Source organism: Lagopus muta, chromosome 2, assembly GCF_023343835.1.
Source record: "Lagopus muta isolate bLagMut1 chromosome 2, bLagMut1 primary, whole genome shotgun sequence".
Taxonomy (NCBI): Eukaryota; Metazoa; Chordata; class Aves; order Galliformes; family Phasianidae; genus Lagopus; species Lagopus muta.
Window position 1 is genome coordinate 52,635,181 of NC_064434.1, and position 7,279 is coordinate 52,642,459.

A 7,279-nucleotide genomic window follows, 5' to 3' on the forward strand; every position below is an offset into this window, starting at 1 on the left:
CCTGTGTTAAACTAGATTAGTTAACCAGTGTCAAAAAAAAGAAAAGAAAGAAAAAAGGGGAAAGGGAAGGGAAGGGAAGGGAAGGGAAGGGAAGGGAAGGGAAGGGAAGGGAAGGGAAGGGAAGGGAAGGGAAGGGAAGGGAAGGGAAGGGAAGGGAAGGGAAGGAAAGGAAAGGAAAGGAAAGGAAAGGAAAGGAAAGGAAAGGAAAGGAAAGGAAAGGAAAGGAAAGGAAAGGAAAGGAAAGGAAAGGAAAGGAAAGGAAAGGAAAGGAAAGGAAAGGAAAGGAAAGGAAAGGAAAGGAAAGGAAAGGAAAGGAGTTTTATCCTTTCTATGGTATCCTTAATTTGTTATACTAATACCTTGTTGGTAAAAGCAACCAAATCTATGAATATGTGTCCGTTTCTCATATATTATAAACTCCATGTTAGAGCTAAATGGTGGCAAATACGATGTTGGAAATAGTTTTCATTCTAATGCCCTATTTTCTGTCACTCGTTACCTACAGGAACATTTAAAACGGAAATTTTCCATGCTTAGCTCCAGACAACATTTATTTTTTACTTGTTAGAATATTAGGGAGAAAAGTCTCTGTTCTGAAAGAGTCTTTGTCACTTTAAAAAATAAATAAGCAATTTTATCAACAATGTAACTATGAATTTAAAATAGTAATTGGCATGGAAATATTTATTACCTCAGAGCACATCATGCTTCCTTACCATGAGGAAAATTAATTCTGATTTAACTAAGCTTCAAGGATTTGTAAGTTAGCTTTGAGCACACGCAATGGTAGTCCTAGTTAAAGAAAGGTGTTCTTATTGGACATATACCATTGGTTTTGGAACAGATTTTCTTGGTAAAACCAGTCTTCAAGTATTGTGAAGTATTACATATTCATAGATAAAGTGCTGTACTGCTGTCTTTTTGCTTTAGAGAACTACAACTTACATCATTTGCAATTTACAATGGCTGCTTGTGAATTTGCAAGCTGTGCAAGAGAGGGCTAGTGACAGCAGTGGCAAATACATGTTGGTTTGAATTCCAGCTGAGCTCCAATCTTGTCTGCAGTGCACGTATGCATACATCTATTGCTGTAAGCATGTCTCGACATATTAGCTATTACAGCAGTAGCAGCATGTGCAGTAAGTTTATATGTTTCCTATCCTATTCAAATCTGCAGCTGCAGATTCCCTGATGTGTGCAGAACTGTGCTCACTAGAGCTCTATTTTGATGGGTTGTAGTAATATAGACAAAACTGTACAGTACTGTGGCCTATTTGAGAAATTAAAAAATCTTAATTTCACTTAGAATCTTTATGTATGTGGCTACCTTTTCTCAGACTGTGTCTTCTTACATCACTCTTCCAATACAAATGCAGAGTGTCATACTTAGAAGTAGATATCCATCTTCTCTGCAGAAGGACACTGCACCAGGAAGACAAAACTGTTCATGTTTTGGCTCATATGTGTGTAAGCCATCATATTGCAGAGCTCCACGGATGCCTCATACGGACCACGTCTTACATGGGGTCTATTTGCATAAATCCACTTATACAGGTGCTTTCTGCTTTCAGGAAATTGTACAACAAATACCATTTTATTATAATGTGATCCTGTTGTTATAGATGTGGGTCAGTCTATTTTTATGTGTGCTTATATAACTCAATTATTTGTTCCCAGCTGAAGCTTGGCTTACGTTCCACAGAGAAGAGCAACTGTGATTCTTGAAAAAAAATATTAAGTCTTTATATATATAATAAGTAATTACATTATAATTTTAGATTGTTCTTTCTCATTTGGATATATTTAGGTAATAATTCTTGCTCACTCATTTATGTTTAGAGCTACTCATCCTAGACAGGTGAACTCAGAAATATTCTGAGTGCATAGTGATCATCATCATATTGTAGGAAATAGTTTTTGCCATAAGTTTTTGGACTAAGAATCATAATTCTGATATTCATATAGTCTATAACATTAGGCATTTATTTGAATTCAGTGTTTAGTTAAGTAAGAGCAATAAGCTTCTGATGTATATGTTTGAATTGCACTCAAAGGAACATTCTTCACCCCACTGACTTTGTCAGCCTTAGCTCCAAGCTCAGTAGGTAACAGAAATACCAGAAGCTCACTGTACACGTTGCACCTAGGTGAGTTTTGCACTGTAACAGTATCCTCCTCCATTTTCATCTCTGTGATTACTTCTGTGAGTAGTGTGAAGAATATGCATAGTGTTTTCTGAATGATCAAATATTTGTGAAATTAGTGGTCACCTTCATGCTTGCCCAAACGAGTGATGAGAGAGGAAGACTGTGGAGTCTTCCAAGAAGAAGCTCCAAGAAGACTTTCTTGGAGCCAGTAAGTCCATCATTGATTTTTAGCCAAAATTCTCTAAGTTCTTCTGTGTCAAATTCTGTGGAATTTGACAGCGTCCTCAGATGCAGTGTTTGCGCACTGCAAATCTGAAAGCCTTTCCATTTTGACTTCATTTTACCAGTTGAAAGATTTGGAGATCAGGTAAAATAGGGTAGATATGCTTCCCAGTAATGAACTATAATGGTTATAATGATTATATGGTTCATGCTTATGTGCCACAACATCCTCTTTCTAAAATTTAAGCCACAGAAGATTTTCAGTTTGCAAAAAATTCCCTGGGGGCTAAGAAGCTAGGAGGACTCTATGTAAAGTATTACGTGAAGCTTGCCTTTGAACATGTGAAAAAGTACTAGTTTAAATAAAACCATATTTTTGAAAGTTCAGTCCCTCTTCAGTGCACGGTATACATCAGTTTGGTTATCACTGAATACTGAAATCAAATCATTTTGTGGTAAGCTGTAAATGTAAACCAACACGACCAGATTCTTCCATGAACAGGCATCAGCCTGAACAGACTACTAACATACTCAAAGCAAAAAGAACACCCTTTCTGCTTTGCTGTGGTAGCCAGGAGACTGTGTTCTCCATTAAGATGTTTTTGTTGAACCTTGAACTCTATGACAGGCATGTTACTTCCATCTCTTGTTATTGTGCATCATTATTTTTTTAGAATACTCATTCACACTGATCACCATTTTCTAGCAAATTGATTTCCTAGCATGGCGGGTTATACATGGCATAAAAGTCCACAATGAAAACTCTCATTTACTTAAATGAGAGCACTATTTCCATTCACATAAATCAGGCCATAATAGCAGGAATATGGCAACAGTAACCACTGTTCCAGCGCAGGAACTGTAAGAGTCAACTCCTCAAAGCCTGTTGACTTAGGATTGCTTGCAATGGAATATGAATTTCTCTGATTCCAAACAATCAATTTGTTGTCAGACTCAGAAACAGGCCCCATTGATATTTTCTATTCCTTGTCCAAGAGTGGAATGCTATTGCTGCGTGTCCATGTGACATGACATCACCGGAAAAACATTATAGAGACTGCACTTCTTGCTGTTCTGCATTGGAGGTTGAATCTGGAAGCTAACAGGAGATGTTCTGTTCGTTGCTTTAATTGCAATCACATTTGGTAGGCCTACTGGATACCCATCCCTCTCCAATCACAATTGTGAACACTCTGGTAAGGAAAACTCATATTAATGTGCAGAAAAGCTTTATTCTCTTTTCCTTTTACATTAACATAAACAACTGAGGTCAGGATTTTGCACTAACCACCTTTAGAAAAAATCTGTACATCTATGGTAAAACCTGCGCCATTACTTCACGTACATCAAGCATTCATTGCTTGTTAGGTGCCATGTGTCTCACGCCATTAATATCTTTTTTAAACAAAGTATTTAAATGTGGGAACAATCTTTTACATAAAAAGGACTGAAAATAAAGCGAGTTGTTCAATCAGCACACTCAGGGTTGTTCAATCTTAGGGCTAGTAGATACAAATTCAAGATTCTTTCCTCTTCATCTCGTACTGGACCAACCTCTGTTTTACTAGATATGCCAGTGTGTGGTTGTGAGTCACTAAATCTGACGCATGTTGCTCTAAAAACTGATCTGTTGGTCTCCAGGAAGAGTAAATCAAAGCAAGTTCTAATCCTGCCATTGTGTCTTAAAGACTTTGGATAGGACGTTCTCCTTCTTCCTACATGCTGATAGACTTTGATATCCAATCACACCTATAGGATGAGCTATTCATTCACTTCTAGTTATTTCTCAGCAGCTGTTATAGGTAGAAAGTTTTCCAGCAAAATAAACGCTTCATTTGTTGCCCATTTGAACCAAATAGTTCTTTGCATCAGGACTGCAGGCTGCAACATTTTTTTCATTCAGCTTCGGTTCCTAAGAATTAGGCTTGTTCTTGTGCTGCCCCAACAAGTTTCCTTCTTTGTGAAAATTAAAAAATACAGCCTTAACTCTCAGGTTTATTGCTCATCTTTGAGATGGCACGTGTGTAGGACCCAGCTGGAACAAACTTTCCAGTATGGTGCTCTGCTGTGAGGCTACTGTTATCTTACAGCTGGAACTGATACCATCTACTAAGAGAAATGGCAGTAGTCCTTACACACATTTTGTGCTCTCCCACCTTAGAAAAGAGAATGCAGGAAGAAAGTGCCCTGTCAAAAGAGCCCTGTGGTTGTTGCTCTCCTCTCCATCTATAAGGAAGATGTTTATTATAACTACTCCTTTAATCTAGTGAGTCACATTTATAAAGTCTGCAATTCTCCTGCTGTTTCAGCTTTGCCTAATGCAGGTTCCCTCTTGTCTTCCCCTGTTACATTCCTTGTCCCCTCACACTCTGTTTTTCTTTTACAAATCACCTGTCCTCCACCGTGGTTTCTCTTTTACCATTGCCAACTTTCCGCTCTTAGGACCTTTATTCTTACTGATTTCTTTTGGCCTATCATCCATTCTAGATCACTCCGTTTCTGCTCTACCTTGGTACTCCTCCTCTCTACCACTCCAGACTCTTCTGCCCATTCCTACTCCCTTCAAGTGATTCAAGTCTTGCCAGTGCTTCAAACTCCAATGTCCAGCCTGCATGCTCAAACTTCTATCTTCTTTCTTCTCATGATTCAAGAATCCCCATTTGTATTTCCACTATAGATACACATTTCCATTTGACACAGTCTTACAAATGACTTTTTTAGTTTTCATTTATTCTGTGCTTCCAAATTACTTTTTAGCTTTTATTTCTGATCCAGTGCTTCCCAAAATGCAAAAAAATGCAAAATTCCCCCCCCAAAAAAATTTTCATGTGCAATATTGCTCTGGATTCAATTCAGCACTCACAGTCCCCTAACTTCCACATCCACCTTTGAATTTCTTTCAGGGTGTAAACTGCATCTAGAAATCTTTGCAGTCTTGCAACTTAGATGAAATTCTTGGAACACTTGCTTTGCACTGTCTTGACATAAACAGTCTCTAGAAAAAAAGTTCTTCAAGGCTGCATCTAGTGTGCCTGGAGTGTGTCCAGGTGTGTACTGGGCTGAAATCTGGCTGGAGAACACTGTGGCTTCTTTCAGGATCTCATGCTTGTCTCTTTCCTAGAAAAAAAAAAAAAAAAAAAAAAGTGCCACTGCATTCTTGAGTCTTACTCTGGTATGGGGTTAGGATGTGGCCAGAGCACACACTCAGATTTGAAGTACTGTTTTTTCCCTAGTTAATGTGGTAATTGAAAAAAATATGATAATTATTCCGGTGTTAGTAGAAACAAACAAATAAACCAAAAAAACAACCAACCTGTTACCTTTCAATTCTCAATTGTTGGTAGTGGGTCAGTCTTAATTTCTTCTCGTTTGTGGGGACTCCAAGACTCTGGAGAAGAAGGGGTCACCCCTTCTACCCTCTGCACTCCCACTATCAAGTGGAACTGGTGTCACCATGGATTGCAACTTACCTGTCTTTCAGTTACAAAAGCATATATATCATCTCTCTTCATCTTCACTTTCTCAAACTTCTACACGTCTGTTTTCCTAGCTTTAAGTTTTACAGAGTGTCTTATGCAACATTCTCTTTCTTGTTTGTTATAGCCCTCAAGTGATCCCTTCCATCCTGGCTTGGCTTAGGGAAGGATCATGTGGCAGATAGGTGACTGCCGGTGTTCAGAACGGTCGCACAATGAGCTGCACAAATTGCTAGAAGAAGGAAGGTAAAACATCATGCACAGGCTACTTTCTAGAAATACAGCCATCTTTAAGTGTCTTAGATTCCAAAAATCATGATGCCAGAAATGCTAATTCAGTAAATTGTAAGTACTGTTTATTTTCTCAGTTTATTTTTAGGTATTTGCAGAGGAGCTAATAGATTGCATGATATCAACCCCATATACAAACTGAATCATTAATGTACATTTCTTTCCCCTCACTACCTTAAATGGTATTCATGATATGGGATTTGAAGGCATGTATGCAAATGTTTATGTGCACAATCTAAGAAGAATAATCATGATTTGGATACAGCACACCTATACAACAAGTCAAAAGAATACTCACAGGGAGACCAAATTTAGCTACTCCAAAACATGTCATTATGCATACTGCCAAAATCATATTAAATGCCATGCTTACATATGGAAAACAAGCATTTAGAATTCTCCGCCTTCAGAATAGACATGGAAGTCTGGTGTTCAATAAAATGGCAACAGAAACAATGTTTAAAGAGCATATTTAAATAATGCTTAATCTATTTTTTCTCAATAAATTGTTATTGACAAAATAATGGGTTTAGAACACATCACGAGCTGCCAGAATCTGATTAGGGCAAGAATCGAAGGAGAGACAACTAATGGAAAGAACCTGTATTAATTTCCCATGTCCTTTAATCAAAGAGCAATCCATTTGAAACTACTTACCCAATAGAACATCTTTGCTCCATCTCCAGTGCTGGGTTTCTGTTTGGATTTTCAGCATATATATCCCTCAAGGATATCTTTTCCAAATGTGGAGCCGTTTCTGTGAGGGGCTATGACATACATAGCTAGGTCAGATGGATTAGAATTTAACAGGCTTTTACAAACTTTGCAATTCTCTATCAGATTTTTAAAGGAAAGGAGATATGATTTTTCAAGCATAAACAAAACAACTGTGCATAAATTGCTTAGAACTGGATCTTCAAAACTGGATCTTCAGTATGGTGTACTCTTCCCAAAACTCCACCATCATCCATAGAAATGATCAGCACACACTGAGTGTCCTAAAGAGTGTTTTAAATAGCACCAAATTCTGTCATTCTTTACATGTCTTCTGCAGAACTCAGCTAATTTGAGGCTACAATGGAATAATCTAGTTATTTGGCAGCTATCTGCATAAAAATATTTCAATAACATTAGGAAATGATT

General features: G+C 37.8%; 1 long non-coding RNA gene across 1 annotated transcript; it reads right to left on the minus strand.

Annotated features, from left to right (window-relative positions):
- Nucleotides 1-4,432: 4,432 nt before the first annotated feature.
- Nucleotides 4,433-6,895, minus strand: LOC125689393 (uncharacterized). Its single transcript, XR_007375237.1, has 3 exons — nucleotides 6,794-6,895; nucleotides 5,840-6,077; nucleotides 4,433-5,486 (listed from the first exon to the last, which is right to left on the minus strand). It is a non-coding gene; the product is annotated as an uncharacterized LOC125689393 (long non-coding RNA).
- Between the last annotated feature and the right edge of the window lie 384 nt (nucleotides 6,896-7,279).